This window comes from Eubalaena glacialis, chromosome 12 (assembly GCF_028564815.1).
Source record: "Eubalaena glacialis isolate mEubGla1 chromosome 12, mEubGla1.1.hap2.+ XY, whole genome shotgun sequence".
Lineage (NCBI taxonomy): Eukaryota > Metazoa > Chordata > Mammalia > Artiodactyla > Balaenidae > Eubalaena > Eubalaena glacialis.
The window spans coordinates 99,296,580-99,317,385 of NC_083727.1; positions in this window are offsets into that span (position 1 = coordinate 99,296,580).

A 20,806-nucleotide genomic window follows, 5' to 3' on the forward strand; every position below is an offset into this window, starting at 1 on the left:
GAGAGTCCCTATTGCTTCTACTTTTTGTGCAGTCACATTAATCTTAAGCCCATGTGGAATTAAAGTTCTTTTAATTAAGCATATCACTTGGTACTTTCTAACCTTAAATTTGAAGATGATAAACATTTTGTAATGGTCAATGAATTAAACACTCCTGGGCTTTTACAGACATGATTAGAAGGGGTAACTATCCAATTATTCTAGATGTAGAGCTTAAAGATCTGCAGTAGCCAGCCAAAAAGTTAGGCCTCTGAAAGGTTTTCTTTCTGGAAAAAAGTGTTTGGAAAGTTGCTGAGCCAAGAAGAATCATTTGTAGTGTTGTAGTGGAAGTATGTATTTAATCATTCATTCAACATATACTTATTAGGCACCTACTCTATGCATTCTTCTAAGCACTGGAGTCACAATAGTGATACAGTCATTGGGCTTATAGACCTCACATTCCAGGGGAAGAGAGAGAACAAATAGGCTGTGTTCTTGGTGAGGGCAGACTAGCATTTCAAATAAAATATCTCACTGAATTGAGCTAAAACATCTGGACACACAAAAAATCTACTGGAAGTTATCAGAGTGCTAACAAGAGAGTGAAGGATTATGGGGCCAGGATGGAGGAAAACATGGACTTCGGGCAGTGAACTTACTGTTTAACTTTGCTCCCCTCAACCACTCCCTCCTTGATGGGGGCATTTGTCAACTCTCACTGGGTGGCTGAGAGTGGAGCTTTCAGGAGTCTCATGGGCTAGGGCACAGTGATTGGGTAGAGAAGACTCGAACAACACCATTAGCAACCGTGACCTAATAAATATATGTATAACAGTGCTCCTCTCAAACTGCAGAATATGCATTCTTTACAAGAACACGTGGAAGAGTGACAAAAATTGATCATATTTTGTGCCATAAAGTAAGTCTCAACACATTTGAAAGGATTGAAGACACACAGAATATGATGTTTTACCATAATGCAACTATATTAGAAGTTAATAGCAAAAAAGATAACTATAATATCACAATGTGCTTTGAAATAAGAGATACATGTATAAACAACCCATGGATCAAAGAAAAAATACAGTGGGGATTAGAAATACTTTGACCTGAATGATAATGAAACCACTTTATATAAAAATTTGTGGGATACCAGTAAAGCTGCACTTAGAGGGAAATTTATGGCCTTAAATGCATATATTAGAAGTTTTTAAAAAGCTAGAAAAAAATCAATGAGCATAGCATCCATGACAAGACTCCAAACAGAATAGAAAGAAGAAAATTAGATTTAGGAGCAGAAATTATGGATATAGAAAACATATAAACAATAAAGAGCACCAACTATAGTTAATAAATTCTCTGAGAGACTTGGTCAGAAAAAATAAAGAATGAACAAATAACTGTTAGGAATGCTCATTGCTACAGATCCAACACACAGTAAAATGATAAGAGGATATTGTGAACAACTTAGTGACAATATATTTTGATGAAATGGATAACCTAGAAAAAAACAGCTTACAAAAACTAATAAGAAGAGGGACCTTCAAGATGGCAGAGGAGTAAGACATGGAGATCACCTTCCTCCCCACAAATACATAAAAAATACATCTACATGTGGAACAACTCCTACAGAACACATACTGAACGCAGACCTCCCAAAAGGCAAGAAACTCCCCACGTACCTGGGTAGGGCAATAGAAAATCAAAAAACAGAGACAAAAGAAAAGGGACGGGACCCGCATGTCTGGGAGGGAGCTGTGAAGGAGGAAAAGTTTCCACACACTAGGAAGGCCCTTCGCGGGCAGAGACTGTGGGTGGCGGAGGGGGGAAGCTTCGGAGCCACGGAGGAGAGCGCAGCAACAGGGGTGCGGAGGGCAAAGCGGAGAGATTCCCACACAGAGGATCGGTGCCGACCAGCATTCACCAGCCTGAGAGGCTTGTCTGCTCACCCGCTGGGACGGGTAGGGGCTGGGAGCTGAGGCTTGGGCTTCGGAGGTCGGATCCCAGGGAGAGGACTGGGGGTGGCTGCATGAACACAGCCTGAAGGGGGCTAGTGCGCCACAGCTAGCCGGGGGGTGGGGGGGTGGGGGAGTCCAGGAAAAAGTCTGGACCAGCTTAAGATGGAAGAGACCACTGTTTCAGGGTATGTGAGGAGAGCGGATTCAGAGCGCCACCTAAATGAGCTCCAGAAATGGGCGTGAGCCGCGGCTATCAGCGTGGACACCACAGATGGGCATGAAATGCTAAGGCTGCTGCTGCAGCCACCAAGAAGCCTGTGTGCAAGCACAGGTCACTATTCACACCTCCCCTCCCAGGAGCCTGTGCAGCTCTCCACAGCCAGAGTCCTGTGATCCAGGGACAACTTCCCCGGGAGAACACACGGCGCACCTCAGGCTGTTGCAATGTCACACCAGCCTCTGCCGCCGCAGGCTTGCCCCGCATTCCATACCCCTCCCTCCCCCCAGCCTGAGTGAGCCAGAGCCCCCTAATCAGCCGCTGCTTTAACCCCATCCTGTCTGGGCGGGAACAGATGCCCTCAGGAGACCTACACACAGAGGCAGGGCCAAATCTAAAGCTGAACCCCAGGAGCTGTGCGAACAAAGAAGAGAAAGGGAAATCTCTCCCAGCAGCCTTAGGAGCAGCGGCTTAAATCTTCACAATCAACTTGATGTACCCTGCATCTGTGGAATACCTGAATAGACAACGAATCATCCGAAAATTGAGGCAGTGGACTCTGGAAGCAACTGTAGACTTGGGGTTTGCTTTCTGCACCTAATTTGTTTCTGGTTTTATGTTTATTTTAGTTTAGTATTTAGAGCTTATAATCATTGGTAGATTTGTTTACTGATTTGGTTGCTCTCTTCCTTTATTTATTTTTTTAATATATATGTATTTCTTCCTTTTTCTCTTTTTGTGAGTGTGTATGCTTCTTTGTGTGATTTTTGTCTGTATAATTTTGCTTTTGCCATTTGTCCTAGAGTTCTGTCTGTCTGTTTTTTGTTTCATTGTGAAAATGACTATACGACCCATAACAATCTACAGAGTCAATGCAATCCCTATCAAACTACCACTGGCATTTTTCACAGAACTAGAACAAAAAATTTCACAATTTGTATGGAAACACAAAAGACCCCAAATAGCCAAAGCAATGTAAGAAAGAAAGAAAAATGGAGCTGGAGGAATCAGGCTCCCAGACTTCAGACTATACTACAAAGCTACAGTAATCAAGACAGTATGGTACTGGCACAAAAACAGACGTATAGATCAATGGAACAGGATAGAAAGCCTAGAGATAAACCCACACACATATGGTCACCTTATCTTTGATAAAAGAGGCAAGAATATATAATGGAAAAAGACAACCTCTTCAATAAGTGGTGCTGGGAAAACTGGACAGCTACATATTAAAGAATGAAATTAGAACACTCCCTAACACCATACACAAAAATAAACTCCAAATGGATTAAAGACCTAAATGTAAGGCCAGGCACTATAAAACTCGTAGAGGAAAACACAGGCAGAACACTCTATGACATAAATCACAGCAAGATCCTTTCTGACCCACCTCCTAGAGAAATGGAAATAAATAAAAACAAAAATAGGGGCTTCCCTGGTGGCACAGTGGTTGAGAATCTGCCTGCCAATGCAGGGGACACGGGTTCGAGCCCTGGTCTGGGAGGATCCCACATGCCGCGGAGCAACTAGGCCCGTGAGCCACAACTACTGAGCCTGCGTGACTGGAGCCTGTGCTCCGCAACAAGAGAGGCCGCGACAGTGAGAGGCCCGCGCACCACGAAGAAGAGTGGCCCCCGCTTGCCACAACTAGAGAAAGCCCTCGCACAGAAACGAAGACCCAACACAGCCAAAAATAAATAAATAAATAAATAAAAATTTAAAATAATACAGACATACATTTAAAAAAAACAAAAAACAAAAAACAAAAAACAAACAAATGGGACCTAATGAAACTTAAAAGTTTGCACAGCAAAGAAACCATAAACAAGACGAAAAGACAGCCCTCAGAATGGGAGAAAATATTTGCAAATGAAGCAACTGACAAAGGATTAATCTCCAAAATATACAAGCAGCTCATGCAGCTCAATATCAAAAAAACAGACAACCCAATCTTAAAATGGGCAGAACACCTAAATAGACATTTATCCAAAGAAGATATACAGATTGCCAACAAACACATGAAAGGATGCTCAACATCACTAATTATAAGAGAAATGCAAATCAAAACTACAATGAGGTATCACCTCACACCAGTCAGAATGGCCATCATTAAAAAAATCTAGAAACAATAAATGCTGGAGAGGGTGTGGAGAAAAGGGAACCGTCTTGCACTGTTGGTGGGAATGTAAAATGATATGGCCACTATGGAGAACAGTATGGAGGTTCCTTAAAAAACTAAAAATAGAACTACCATACCACCCAGCAATCCCACTACTGGGCATATACCCTGAGAAAACCATAATTCAAAAAGAGTCATGTACCACAATGTTCATTGCAGCTCTATTTACAATAGCCAGGACATGGAAGCAACCTACGTGTCCATTGACAGATGAATGGATAAAGAAGATGTGGCACATATATACAATGGCATATTACTCAGCCATAAAAAGAAATGAAATTGAGTTATTTGTAGTGAGGTGGATGGACCTAGAGTTGGTCATACAGAGTGAAGTAAGTCAGAAAGAGAAAAACAAATACCGTATGCTAACACATATATATGGGATCTAAAAAAAAAAAAAAGGTTCTGAAGATCCTAGGGGCAGAACAGGAATAAAGACGCAGACATAGAGAATGGACTTGAGGACACGGGGAGGGGGAAGGGTAAGCTGGGATGAAGTGAGAGAGAGGCATGGACATATATACACTACCAAATGTAGAATAGACAGCTAGTGGGAAGCAGCCACATAGCACAGGGGGATCAGCTCCGTGCTTTGTGACCACCTAGAGGGGTGGGATAGGGAGGGTGGGAGGGAGACGCAACAGGGAGGAGATGTGGGGATATATGTATATGTATAGCTGATTCACCTTGTTATAAAGCAGAAACTAACACACCATTGTAAAGCAATTATACTTCAATAAAGATGTTAAAAAAAAAAAAGAATATCCAAGAGAGGTGTGCGTGGTATTGTACCTCTGAAGTATCCTCTTTCCACTGAAATATAGATGTCTCTTTGTACTTCTAATGGAGTAAGTAACAGTTTAAATGAATAACATGGTTTGGAATCAAACAGTCTAGACTCACACCCAGTTCTGTGACCACAAATGGATCACCTCAACTCTCTGAGCCTCTTTTTGCATTTGTAACATGGTTACGCTTATGTCTGCCTTTCAGGATTTTTTCCAAGGCTGGATTTAGAAAATGTTTGCAAAGTGCTTAGCATGTGAAAACTGCCCTCTAAAGGGTTGCTGATACTATCATTATTGTTGTTGCATTTCTATTATTATTGAAATGCACCCCTTCTCTAAGGGATGGTGTTATATATCTTAATATCAACTCTTGGATAGCACTGAACATATGGGTTGTAAAACTCCTCTGGTCCATACATTTTTAAGAAAGGATTAGGTATGACACCATATTATACAAAAGATGTCAGGAATGTCAGAGACCCGTGATTCAGCCATTCCTCCCCTCTCCCACTGTGTGCTTTAATATTAGCTTTTGCATTAATTCAGTAAGAAGCATCGACAGGGTTTTCTTTTCTGCTGATTTCACTGCAATAGTTGGGTGGAGCCCCTTTGTCTAATCTGCGTGATCTAAGTCATTATTTCTTTTGAATTAGACTAAAGGAGTCAAAGATCATAATTAAGAACTTGAAGTTATGCCTGCCATAACTCTGTCACTGTACTTTCTCCAAATAATTTATTTTTTTTCCATTAACCAAATGGACTGATTTTTAATCATGTTCCCTAGAAAGTGGGAGATGGACATATTTGAAAGAGAAGAGACGTAAAAGATTTTAATGATATGTACGTATACATCTATATGTACACACACATATTGTATGTATGTAAAATGCTTTTTGATACCTTAAATATCATGGAGAACAATCATCCTAAAAATAATGTTTTTAAATTATTTAATGTCATATATTAGTTAAATTATTTAATCAGTACTTATTAACTTTAATTATTGATTACTTTAACTATTATTCATTTATTATTTTATTATTATTTGTTAATAATTATTATTACATTACTTAATGACCTTTTAAGTAACACTAAAAAAGGTAAAAAGTATTTACGAGTGATTGCATTTTAGAAGCAAGCTAAGCATGATGGGAGAAATGGCTATAGCAGTAAAGAGGAAAACAAAATGATATCCCATTCAATTTTATTTAATTCAACAAGCATTTTCTACAGAGGGTATGTAAATGTAATACTTGGTTTTCAGGTGATTCTAGTCCAGAAGAGGAGACAAAAATATAAACCAGTAAGTTAAAATATGGGTGATAATATCAATCACATAAAGACTTCTGTTGCACTTATAAGAAGATAAGAAGCAATTGGGATTAACATATACATACTACTATACATAAAATAAGAAACCAACAAGGACCTACTTTATAGCACAGGGAACTATACTCAATATTATGTAATAACCTATAAGGGAAAAGAATCTGAAAAAGAATATATATACATGTATATGTATATAACTGAATCACTGTGCTGTATACCTGAAACTTACATGATATTATAAATCAACTATACTTCAATAAAAAAATTTTTTAAAAAAGATAAGAAGCAATTGCAGCAGAGAAGGAAGTGGTAAACTCTACGGTGTAGTGGACGAGAGAAGATTTTAAACTTCCTTGAAGTGTGTGTATTTGACCGGTATAGTAGAGGGACCACTGAAGCATCTTAAGAACTTAAACTTTCTGGGCTTCAACTCAGTCATCTGTAGAATGAAAGAATTCAACCAAATGAGATCTAAGGTTACTTTTAGCTTTAAAATATTGTTGCATGAAATAGGAGAGGTAAAGTGAGCAGGTGGTAGCTAATTTAATTCTCATTGAGAGTTGATTAATTCAGTTTAATTCTATTTCTTAGAATTCAAATGTGAATTTCTTAACCCTTCTTTTCTTAATTTATATACAAGTCTCAAAGGCCAAATTAAGATGGAGAACATTTTAATTCAAAGTCTTACCTTAGAATCTACTTAGGATAACGCTAGTAGCATGCATGACTTTTGAAGTCAGGCCAAGTTCAGTTCCTAGCTCTGCCATTTATTGGAGGAAAGTCAGTGGGTCTCAAAGTGGCATCCCTGGACCTGCTGCATCACCAGGGAAACTGAGTCACACACATTCTCAGGCCCCAGCCCAGACTTCCTAAATCAGAAACATGCAGGGCAGAATCCAGCAATCTTCTTTCTAACAAGCCCTCCAGGTGATACTGGCACACACTAGAGTGTGAGAACTACTGATGTATGATATGGACTTGATAACTTACCTTTCCATGCAAGAATGAGAGTAACGCTTAACTTATATCGTGTTTGGCAGGCTTTAATGACATAGTGTTTATTACTTGGTCCTCAATAAATAGTAAATCTATTTACTATCTCAATAACATTACAATAACCATTGTTATTCCCATAAAAAACTGAGGACTATACCTAGGTTTAATACTCATTTGCACTCCTTACAAACATAAAACTAAGTTTGTTAAATACATTATACTTATTTAAAAGGAAGAAGCAAGTGTCTTATTATCCAGAAGTGCTTTCTAGAAAACTCAACATATTGGGTGATTGTTTGGGTTTCACTTAGTTGGTATGGAGCACTCTTTGCATTCTTGGATCCCTTTGGCCTGTCACCCTTGGCTGTGGCATAGAGGAAACCGCCAGAAACCAAGTGTACACTCCGGGACAGTGTTCAGTGTTGTCATTTACTAGTTATGACTTTAAGCAAATCCTGGAACTTGAATGACCCTCATTTTTCTCATCTCTGTAACTGGAGTCATAGTATCTCCCCACTAGGTACTTGTGACAATCTAATGAGTTACATATTGGTTAGAGCACTTTGTAAAACACACATTGGCTGGCATATCCAAGTTCAAGTTTGGCAGAATTAGATTATTCATTCATTCATTACTTTTAACAAATATTTATTAAACACTTAACAATATGGTAAGCATTGTGCTGGAAAATACTGCACACAGAGAGACAGAACCTGCCTTTGAGTTGAGTGATGGCATAAATATTTGAGACTTTTTCATTCATGAAGCTAATGAGCACAGTATGTAGAAATTAATTTGTTCCAGGAATGCCTTACCTCTTGGGGAAAGCTTCACTTTAAAAGGCTCCAAATTTGATAAGGATGTCATGAAATGACAATTCATAAATATAACTGGGTACAACTTTTCAGGAAATCATTTTGTCAGTATGTGTCAGACTTATTTAAATAATACACCCGTTGACCTATTAATTTCACTTCTGTGACCTCAGAACATATTCTAAGGAAATAATCAGGGATGTATCAAAGATTTATATGAAAATGCTTATTATCATTCTGTTTGAATAGTGGAAATAATGCCTAACAACAAGGGAATGATTAAGTGAGTTATGTTAACATGCGTGGTGTAATATCATAGATATTTAATATTTAATGAAGTGTTAAAATCCCCACAATGGAGTATTACCTAAAAATAAAATCATGATAGATACATTCAAAATGATTCTAATTAAAGAATACATACTCAAAGAATAAAGACTTCAAAGGAAGTGGGTAAGTCCTCAAAATGATAGTGAAGAAATGGACCAAAATAGGTCCTTTGTTGAGTTATTTTATATTTCAGTGAAGTTATAAATTTTCTAAACTGAACATATTTTTTCTTCTGTAAGCAAGAGTTCCCTGCACATACTCCCCTCTCACTGGGTATGAGAGAAGCACTGTCTCTTGCCTTCCTTTGCTGTCTTTCAAAGGTGCAATCAGAGACTGCCTAAGAGATGTATTACATCGCTAATATGTGAGGATGTTAAGTTTCAGCAGTGATCATGAAAATGGGAGATATCTCTTTTCATTCAGCAGTTGAGTCAGTAACTCACAGAAGCAGTTGCCCATGTTGACAAATGTCATCTATAAATACAGCAGGCTCCCTCACAGGTGAGCTTCAAGGAAGGTAATCCTTTCTTAGGTCTGGAATTAACCTAACCCGCTTTCTACCCCTAACTGCCATATGGTTTCCTGGTGTTGCAGTGCTATTGGACAGGAGAGTCTGTTAGGAATGTGTCTGAGATCCTTGGGCAACCCTTCAGGAGGATTATTTAGACACAAAAGGACAGAATAATGACACCTTTTAACACAGTGACTCAACTTAAACACATTAATTCTCCTAGGTTTTGGGGTGGGTATAGCGAAAGCTCACTTGCAAAAGTACTGAAAGTTTCAAAAATTAAAAAAAAAAAAACCAGAGACTTTAATAAAAAGCAGTATTTAGCAAATATCAATCCAGCAAACTGGCCTTATTTCTGTATTTGCTGAGGTTCATCTGATGTTAACTCTTGAAATATTTGTTTTTAGGCAATGGAGCATAATGGCATAACCCTAGTTTTTGAGTGAGAAAAGATTCTGCTTTGAATCTTGTCTCTCTCATACAAGATCTTTGACAAGTTACTTATTCTTGTCTCTCAATCCACCATGAGTAAAGTGGGAATACAAATGCCTATCTCACAGAGTAATTTTGAGAATAGACTATTAATTAAGGGTATATATATATGCTGAGTGCCTGGCACAGTGTAGCACATTCTAGTTACTAAACTTGTTGTAGCTGTTAACATTTTGTTTTTATTGTAAGAAAAGCTCCCAGATATATTGCTTTTCTACCTTCTAGAGGTTGGTAAATACTTGCATCATTATAATGAGACAAAACACCAACTGAGGCACAACTGATAATTAGCAAGGATTTCCTTCCTACATGCCATCCCTGTTCTGTGTCATCTTGAACAGTTCACGTTTCTCTGTAAGTTTCAAATGCCCAATTTATTTGTATCCCCCTTCCCGAAAATGCCTCTCTGCATATTCTTCAACCCATCTCAGGATTTTTGTTGTCTTATTGTCCTATAGAAAACATCAGCCAGAAGAAAGGAAACCAAGACCTTCAATAAACCTTTGATACTTGTGACACTGATTTTGAAAATATCTCAGCAGTCTCTGCCTTTTCTAACATCACATACTTCTTCCCCAATACATCATTTATGAACACACACTAGCATAATATAATATTTTCAGCTGCCATTCAGGGGAGCATGAAGCTGGAAATATGAGTCGCAGGTTGAATTCCAGTAAACAACTTGCCCACAAATTGTTCCAGGAAATAATTTGTCTCTATTTGGAAGCTCAAGGAATTTATGTACAGGGTCCTGGATGCATTTGAAAAGAAAGCATTCTAAAGCACTTATCCCTTGAAATAAAAAGGGTAGACCAATATATTAGTTTTTCAAAATCCATTTTTATGGACATCATCTGATTCATTCTTTGCCCTTCAGACATACAAACAGCCTTGTTTGGGGAGCTGGGCTGGTTTTGGCTGTAGCACTGAGCCCTGGGTTTGCAGTGGATGGAGAACAGGACTCACCTTCACGTACCTAATGAGACTGATTTTCACTCGAGGCCACTATTTTAGGTCCCACCCGTTTGTGAAACTGACTCAAATGTTCGCTTTGATCCAAAGCCTTGGCTTAAAAAAAAAAAATCGGCTCTTTTGGCCCTGCACGGATGATAAAAGTTTCAGCTTTTATTTGTTTCTCAAAGGCCACAGTTCTGTGATGTTGGACCTGGTTTTCCTTTTCTGACCTCTTTGCCAGAAGTCAAAATATTTTATCACCAAGTTCCTAGGACAGTAATGATGGTAGTAACATTCATAGCAAATTTTACAGGCTCCAAACTGCTTTTGCAGATGGTCTGTCATAGTTTTTGCAATAATTTCCCCACAATGCCCACTCAAGAGCATGGTGTGACAAACTTTTTTTTTTTAACCTGTAATTTATCTTGTGCAAAGTGCTATGAAGTGGCTGAGTGAGACCACATACACATGAAGAAGGGGTCATTCTTCATTGGAGCTCTATTTGCTATAAGTAGTTGACAAACTATTTTTTGTTCTCTGAGTAGATGATTTTCATTGGTTTTCACTACTTGAAAGTCACAAGAACCAAATATGTTCAAAAGTAAAGTCTGTGCAACCAGTATAATATGAGGTTATTCATGGATAGACTTCAACTCACCTTGCACAAATAAAACCTGAGTATTTTTTGTTCTCACATAGTATTACAGCTTGTTGGATTAATTTTCTGACAGATTCAAACTCATGTATTTCTTTGAAATGCATTACAGATTTTCCTCCATTACCCACATTTCAAAATTATTTATGCTGTACCACTGCTGGCTCTCAAAGACATTGTTACAAGGAGAGAAATGCAGAATTATTGCAAAACATAGTTCCAGGAAAGCCCTTATGCTTGTCAGTTAATAACATATATTACACTTTCGTATATTCATCTGGTAAGGATTTAGATAGCCCTGACTTAGACAAAGTATTGTGTCTTTTTTGCAAAAGTGCTTCAAATCCAAACATTTCATATATACTTCTGGTAGCTCTGTAGTAATGAAGGGTCATCACAGGTTTCTGTTTCTAAGCCAAGTATGGGAGAGATTAGGTATGTTTGAATCACTTTAAGTTTACAGTCTGGTAAGTTCAGTGAGAACAGCTAACATGACCAGTTCCATTCTACGATGGTAAAAGGGAAGCACCCTTGCTGTGTCTACTGCTCTTATAAGTGGTTGACAGTGGTCTCAAGTACCCTTATACATTCAGTGCCAGAGGATGGCCAGAGAACAGGCTTTGGCTCTGGACAGATTTGGGTTGGAATTCTTGGTTTGTCACACTGAAGCCCAATTTCCCCATCTTTTCAATGTAGTGTTGTTCAGTTTCAATGAAATACTGTATATGCAGACCTAATGCATAGTGCTTGCCAAAAATGTATTGTTTAATAAATGGTAGATTTTTCTTTCCTGAGAATTCCCAAGGAAATTGTTAGTGTTAGCTCTAGGGTGAAGATGAGAAAGTCATGTATATGTGTGAGGGAACAGCATCGTGAACGGAAGGAGAATGAGTCTTGAGTGGCACCTGCTGAGCTGGGTCACTGGTTTCTAGAAGGTACCATACTACCCCCTCCCCAACCAAGTATGAAAGCTCCCTGTCTCTGGTCCCATGAGTACCACTGTTGGTAGTTATTGATAAATTCTGTTGGTGTAACGTGATAGCAGTCAATCTTCCCTTTTGTCAACCAGAAAAACAAAGTGTGAACTATGTTTCCGTGCCCGATGATGTTTAAACTTCAGATGAAAGGAATCAAACTGTAATAGCTCAATTCATAGAATTCGCTGTGGTGTGATGAGAATTCACCTACTCTAGCAGGAACACTGATCTATCTCTCATTAGATCCAGGAAGCTCTGAAAATTGACATCTCATTATTGATCTTAAGGCTTAAAAGAAATGCTTTAATTTTCAAGGAAAAAAATACTTTATGAAAGTTTTAAGTTTTATTTGCAGCCTGGGGGGTCCTGGTTGTCCTCTTCCTTAGCCGTCAGCAGTTGATGCTCATTATTATGGAAAATTGCACTCATAAGTGCAGTGTGGTGTGGTGTGCTGGGATGGCGTTCTGCATCAGTGTGGGTGAAATCGTTTAAAAAAAGAATTATTAAAGCACATTTTTTTGGATGTTCATTGTAAAGGGATGTAACACTTTCCCTTTTAAATTAAAAGCGCATTTTAGAAGAATAGAATATAACTTTCTGTCTTGATGGAATGTAATGTAAAAGAGATAGAAGTTTTCTTTATTGTCTTGAGACCACTGACATATATAAACTTTTCAAATTGAATAATTTGGAAAGATAGATACAATAAAATGACAAATTTCCTTGCATTTTGCTATAGTGCGGGACTTCTTTATACCTTTCAGTTCAATTTCAAAAACCAAGTCTTTTAAGACAACTTACACTGGATGGAAACTCTGGGTCACTTTTTGTTTCATGGGTGAAGATCCTGTATAGTAAGGATGTTTGTATTAGATAACAATTCTATCAAATATAGCTATCAAATGGTATTTAATTGTTGATACATATCTATGTTCCTTAATAGACTGTGCAGAGATTGCATATTATATATAGTTGTGTGTTCTCAGCCCTAAATCGATATTAGGTATTTAATTAATATTCAGTTTAAATAAATATTATGTGCTACTAAAAGGCACCATATATATTAATTAAGAAATCTTTTCATAATTAGGCAATATAAGCATTTTATTTGATCTATACATTTAGGGGTGAATTAAGCTGAAATATTTGGTTGAAAATTAAAAAAAATAATATACAAAGTTTTTATTTAGATTACTTTAAATATGTTTTTAAATTCTCTGCTTAGTATTTTAGGAGTGAAATAAAGAAAGCATGGTAAATATGGACTATCTGTAGAATATTCTGATAATGCTATCAGATAAGAATTAAAAATATAGTGAGAAAAACACAGTCTGGAAAGCAAATGTATGTACATCATGATTATAAATCTGAGTTCCTGATTTTTCTCTTCATTGGCTGGTTGGAGATTATACAGAAAATGTGAAAGATTATCTGTGGTCTATTTTTAAACCAAAAGCAGCTGTACCAAGTGAAAACTTAGAATACTAACTTCAGTTGGAAGCTGGCCCTGCCTAATTAGGAGCATTTTCTGAGGTTTGAAACTTTCCTTCTAGTTTATGCTGTAATGAATAAGAAGAGCTATGATTTTTATTGCAAATTCTACTCTTTGTTGAAACAAACACACAAATGGGGTATTAGGCAGACAGGATTGATCTGGAACTTTCAGTTCTGATTTGATCCAGTTCTAATAAATACAGTCGGAAGGTCATTCATTAAAAGTTTTTTCTTACAGATTTTTAAGGTTTATTTTCTTCATTCTTAAAGCACAAATTTATTAAACCAAATTAAAATGGTTGGTCAGATTATATTCTAGAAACAATAACACCCTAAATGTTTTCTTTGTTTCATTTTATTTAAGGTCATTATATAGGAGTTTTGTATTTGGGGAAAGATAGATTTCAAATTTTACATCAAATATATGGTACTTTGAATATACTGTGTGGGTTAATAGTAGCCCATTAATTTTGACAAATATAATATGAATTAAAAGAATATTATCCTTATAGTTTCTTAAGATGATTTGCTGAAAAAAGATATGAAGCATCAGGCTTGTGATATACACCTAATAAAACAGAAAATATTCTGTCTAACAGACCTGAGGAAGAATAACTATTGAACATTTAGTCAGTGTTACCAGTGCTTCTGTTTTCTGTGACACCAGTGTTTACCAGTATCTTTGAGGCTTCTAGTTACCTACTCAGCGGCCATTTTCATCTTTTAAAATAGTAACAGATTCCCGGGCTTTCCTGGTGGCCCAGTGGTTAAGAATCCACCTGCCAATGCAGGGAACACAGGTTCAAGCCCTGGTCTGGGAAGATCCCACATGCCGTGGAGCAACTAAGCCCGTGCACCACAACTACTGAGCCTGCACTCTAGAGCCCGTGCGCCACAACTACTGAAGCCCACGCACCTACAGCCTGTGCTCCGCAACGAGAGAAGCCACCGCAATGAGAAGCCCGCGCACAGCAATGAAGAGTAGCCCCCGCTCACCGTAACTAAAGAAAGCCCTCACGCAGCAACAGACCCAAAGCAGCCAAAATAAATTTTAAAAATATATATAATAATAAAATAAAATAGTAACAGATTCCTGACTTTTCCAGGGAAGAATGTGCTCAGCTAAAACACCGTGTTTCTCATCTTCCTCATAGCTAGAGGTGGCCAATTACATGCTAATAGAAGTTATTGGGTGATTCTAAGGCTTTTTAATAAAAAAAATCAGATAGCTGGAATATTTTGTTTTCCTCCTCATGAATAAGGAACAACCTGACATTATGTGCCTCCTGATATGATTTAGTATGAAATACACAAAATCGCCTTTGAAATTTTTTTGCCAAAATAGTTTTCTTGAATCCAACCAAGTCTCTAGACCTAAGTACAAGTTTACCGGAAGCCATTATTTTTAAAAATGAAAAAGCTTCTCTTTCAGAAGGTAGAAAGTCTCGGAGAGTGAATGTTTTCCTCTGATCTTCACAATTAGAGCATGGTAGAGCCTGGATAGGAGTCTGGCCTGGATTCTTTGTGCTACTTGGAATTGCTATATCTGGATGGCAAAACTGTGGACTTGTTTTTATGTGATACAGGAATAAACGTCTATAAGGCACTATATTTTGGAGTTTCCATTATATGAAATTGAAATGGATGTGAGCTGAAAGTTCGGGAATCTGAATCATAATTTATTTAAATCAGCAAAAATCATAATAACATTCTCTGCCACACTGACCAAACCCTGGTCTCTGTATCAATGAGGCAAAGCCACGGCAAGAATAGAGTCAGTGAATAAGTCTACTCATACATATTTAAAACAGAACAGTCCAAAAATAGTGCAGGTTTGTATATTGATCACATAATCAAAAAACCTAAGGAGCATCACACAAAAATAAAATATAATGAAAAATAAGTAGCTAAATATCCTTGAAAACATAAAATTGTAGAAATGTGAAAGAAACAAAAAGATCTTTAGTCCAACCTTCTCTTCCTACAAACGTGAAGACTGTTTCCAGAAAGTGGAGTGACTTCCCCAAAGTTATACAGCTTGTTAGTAACATAGTTGGGACTAAAGCTCAAGCCTTTGCGTTCTTGACGCTGTTCTCTTTCCACTACCAGGTGTAAACAAGGGAAGAAGTGAACAAATCCTCAAGGAGAAGAATCTACTTTAGAAGTTTCATTCAACAAGAGAAATAAAAAAGTATTATATATACATTTTGAAAAAATAATATGAATTTTTTAGTTAAGGGTGTATGCAAAAACTTTAAAAATTTAATTTAACATCTTTTATAATTTTATAATCAAAACTACAATGAAGCATCACCTCGCATCAGTCAGAATGGCCATCGTTAAAAAGTCTACAAATATAAATGATGGAGAAAATGTGGAGAAAAAAGACCCCTCCTTCACTGTTGGTGTGTACGTATATTGACACAGCCACTATGGAGAACAGTATGGAGGGTCCTTAAAAAACTAAATATAGAGTTACCATATGATACTGCAATCTCACTCATTGGCATATATCCAGAGAAAACTCTAATTCAGAAAGATATGTGGGCCCCAATGTTCATAGCAGCACTATTTACAATAGCCAAGACATGGAAGCAATCTAAGTGTCCATTGATAGATTAATGGATGAAGAAGATACATATATGCAATGAAATATCACTCAGCCATAAAAAAGAATGAAATAATGTCATTTGCAGCAGCATGGATGTAACTGGAAATTATCATACTAAGTGAAGTAAGTCAGAAAGAGAAAGGCAAGTATCATATGATATCACTTATATGTGGAATATAAAAAATGACACAAATTAGCTTATTTACAAAACAAATAGACTCAGAGACATAGAAAACAAGCTTACGGTTACCAAAGAGGATCGGGGTAGGGAGGACAGAGAAATTAGGAGTTTGGGATTAACATATACACACTACTATATATAATATAGATAAACAACAAGGACCTACTGTATAGCACAGGGAACTATACTCAATATCTTGTAATAACATATAATGGGAAAGAACCTGAAAGAGAATATATATATGTATAACTGAATCACTTTGCTGTACCCTTGAAACTAACACAAAATTGTAAATTAACTATGCTTTGATAAAAAAATCATAAAAATCTTTTATAATTTAAATAATTTAAAATTCTTTTAATTTACATGCAAAGATTTCCTAAATGATTATTCCTTAACATTTTAAAATAGAATATCTAATGCTTAGGAGCTTAAGGTTTCGAATCGGAGAGACCTGGATTTGCATTCTTACAAGTTCTCTCCCTAAACCCCAATCTCATCAATCAAACTAAAAAATAATAGCACCAGCCTTGTGGGGTTGTGGATAGGGTTTTGTTTATAAATTGAATGTTTGCAAAGTGCTTTCTATAGGGCCTGGCACATAGGTAGAACTAGAGAATGCTAACACATTGTTATTATTATTATTACCATTATTATTACTGTTATTGTTACCTGTATATTATCAAGTCATGTATTCCAAGAGGTTGTTCCAGTACAGAATGTCACAGTGTTACGATGTCCTCAGCCATGATGATTGGGAAAAACTGTGTCTGAAGTCTTACTGTTGTTTTTTTCCTAACATTTAATGGCTTGTAACAATGTCCTCAATGATGTGGAGCTACCATCCTTGTCCAAGGTTTGTTTTTACTTTAGTTAACTCCATTAACTGTATAATGCCTTTACAGTAAATGTCATGATATATTTTTTTCTCTGATCAAGAAATACATGGGCACGTTCATCCTTCATTTTCATATACAGTTGGCCCTCCATATCCTTGGGTTCTGTATCTGTGGATTCAACCAACTGAGGATGGGAAATATTAAAAAAAATTCCAGAAAGTTCCAAAAGCAAAACTTGAATTTTCCATGTGCAGGCAACTATTTACATAGCATTGGCATTGTATTATGTATTATAAGTAATCTAAAGATGATTTAGAGTATATGGGAGGGTGTGCATAGGTTATATGTAAATAAAATGGCCATTTTATATAAAGGACTTGAGCATGCCTGGATTTTGGCGTCTGAAGGGGTCTGGAACCAATCCCTCTGCAGGTACCGAGGGAAACTGTATTCTGTTTAGTACATTTGGAAACGTCAGAGTCAAGAGATTTATGTAGTCAAATGGCATCAATGTGAAGACAATCAACTTGTCAAAATTTTTGTTTCAAACACTTTGGAAAAAATCTTCAGATGAAAGATGCTACATAAGTGCTGAATTTCAGGCCACGTGACACTGAAGAGTTAAATGTGAATATTATCTCTATGGAAAGGGATCAGAACTTTATGCAAATAGTACTGTTTCGGCAATAGGAATATTCAGTGTAAATAAGGAAACAGGGAAAAATGTTATAGTTTAGTAGATTCTTTTTGGGGTAGGGCAGATTGCCATGTTATGTCTTTTCTATTTTTAACTGGAATGTGACAAGAGGTTTTCAATGTTTATACTAGTTCAATCCTAAATGGTTCTCTAGTCAGAATGGCCAATTGTGACAAATTATGCTCAATTACCTGACTAGCCACCAGAGACTGAGCTAAATTGGATTTGTTATTGGAAGCCAGCGCCAGTGCCTTGGTAAGTCAAACGGTTCTTCAAATTTTTGACGGACTACAATGGCTTTATTTTTTGCTGTATTTTATGCTCTCTCTCTCTCTATATATATATATATAAATATACTTGTTCGCTCGTAGAATGATAAAAATAATGCACATAGGGATGTCATTAATTTCAATGTGAGTTTAGATGGTCTGGAATTTGACGTTTACTAATCCGGATCAATGCAGTGGCACCCCAGGAAACGTGTCATGAAACTAATACCAGTGAGTAAACCTGATACCTAAAGCCACTCCCCTTGGAGCATTGGTTCTTCCTGAGTATTATATTTGGCCAAAATCTGATGTGATCCTTCTCTACAATAAAAAGTGAATGTGTGGCTAGAATATTTAAAGATGTATATAAGAATGAAGCTACCTTTACTGTAGATGTTTAAATTATTCTTCTTGAGGAAGAATATTTCCATAATATACCAGAACCAAAAGACTAAGTTTAAATGAGTTGGATGGACTTCTGATTTATTACCTCTGTCTCTGCGAGCAAATTTGTTCTTCTATGTGGGAAACCTAGATGAGGCAGACTTGGAGGCAGGTTTCCATTTAATATGAAGTTCATCCAAATCTTGCTAGCTCTGAGAGAGGCCATTGTGTGGCTCTTTTCCTTTAGCTTTCTGCCGATTTACAATCCAGATTCTGTGATCCTTCTTTTCCTTCCCAGGTCTGAGATTTGAGTTTTGTGGATTTAAAGGTCATTGCTTGTTTACATAATCCTCTGTTGTTTCTTAGTACTTTTTATAGCAAAGATGTTTAAAATTATTAATTACTGAATTTCATATTCTGTAATTAGCTTAGCTTTGTATATTTTGTCAAAATATGACATTATTTAACTTGCTTTGAATTTTTTTCTCACTTAAAATAGTTTTGTCTCATTTAAAAAGTAGTATTAATGCAATATGTTTTTATAAAAATTTTATAAATCATACAATTCTAAAGAAGAAAGGAAATATCCCAAATAAAATACCCAGAGATAAATCATGGTTTGATGTATTTTTAGTTATTTTTTCTTACTATTTATTACATACACACACGTGCACAGACACATACATATATATTTGTTTCACACTAAAATAGAGATCATACTGCATAAACAGGTGTCTTGTGTCTGTTGTTTCATTTTGTATCATAAACAATATTGTATTATAAATACAATTCCACATTTTATTAATTATTTCTTGAAAACACAATTTTTAGTTGCTGCATTTAAGTTTTAATTTACATTTTCCTCTAGAATCTAAGGCAGCACTGAATCAAGTAAAAGAGCTAAAGTGAGTTTTCTATCAGTTCAACAACTTGTTACCACAGACACTTGTTGGCTATTTAATGATTCTATTCAGGTGCTTTGTGAGCCAATCCATAAATATTAATATTTCAAAGGTCTGCTAAATAATTAACTAAGGGGTGTAGTTTCTAAGAGAACATTTGATGATTTATAAATTAATACATGCACTATAGCTGAATATACAGATGTGTGGATTTTCGATAAATGACTCCTTATTGGTTAAACTCATTCTTTGTGAAACAAATGTTTCCTGAATGCCAGGCACTATCCTATACACTAGAAATAAATCAGTGAGCAAATTCAATTTCCTGCCCTCTTGAAGCATATATTCTAGTGGGAAACAGAAAATAAACAAGTAAAAATTAAGTATAGATGTTTATATCAGATAAACTTAAGTGCTATAGAGATAAATAAAGCAAAGTGAAAGGATTGCGAGTTAGTGGGGTACATATTGGGGTGAGCCTATCTCAGGTTGCTTGGTCACTGAAGACATTTCCAAAGGGATATTTGAGCAGAAGTGCTGGTGTGGTCTTTGTTAGCAAATATAGACTTTCCCTCCCTCCATTAATCAGGTCTTTATCATACGGAGTAATTTTCCCAAGACGGCAATTGGCATATATTACTTTTAAAAATCAATCAAGCAAACAAATCCCCAAGCCTGCAGGGTCTCCTTAGTATCTGGGGGAGAAATAAACACCACATCCAGTGTGTGAGGTGCTCTGTAGTCTGGTGCCTGCTTCTCTGCCAACCTCATCTCTCACCTGTTCCCAGTGTGTAACTTCCACATCATACACACGGATTTATTTCTTGCCTATGAACATGCTATATTCCCTCCTCTGCATTACTTCCTTCTTCCTGTTGGGAATGTCTTCCTTTCCACTTTTCCAAGGTATTTATTTTTAAAGACTCAACTTCAACCCACTTTCTTAAGCAATTATTTATTGACAATTGAATTTATGAATAATGATTTTCTTTGATGGCTATTCTAGAGACATTTAAGAAATCATTCTTTTAGCATTAGACAAACAAAAACTTTTCTAAATTGTTCATAACCTGTTTTCTTGCATTCTTAAACACTTAATAGTAGACATCATTTAATCAGCCTCAGTGATAACTATGCTGATTTGTGTCTAAGCAGCACTCATATCTTTACTATTTATTTAGTAGTCAGTTTGTCTATCTGTATGTATCCTTTCACCTTCACTCCATCTATTAATCAACCTGTG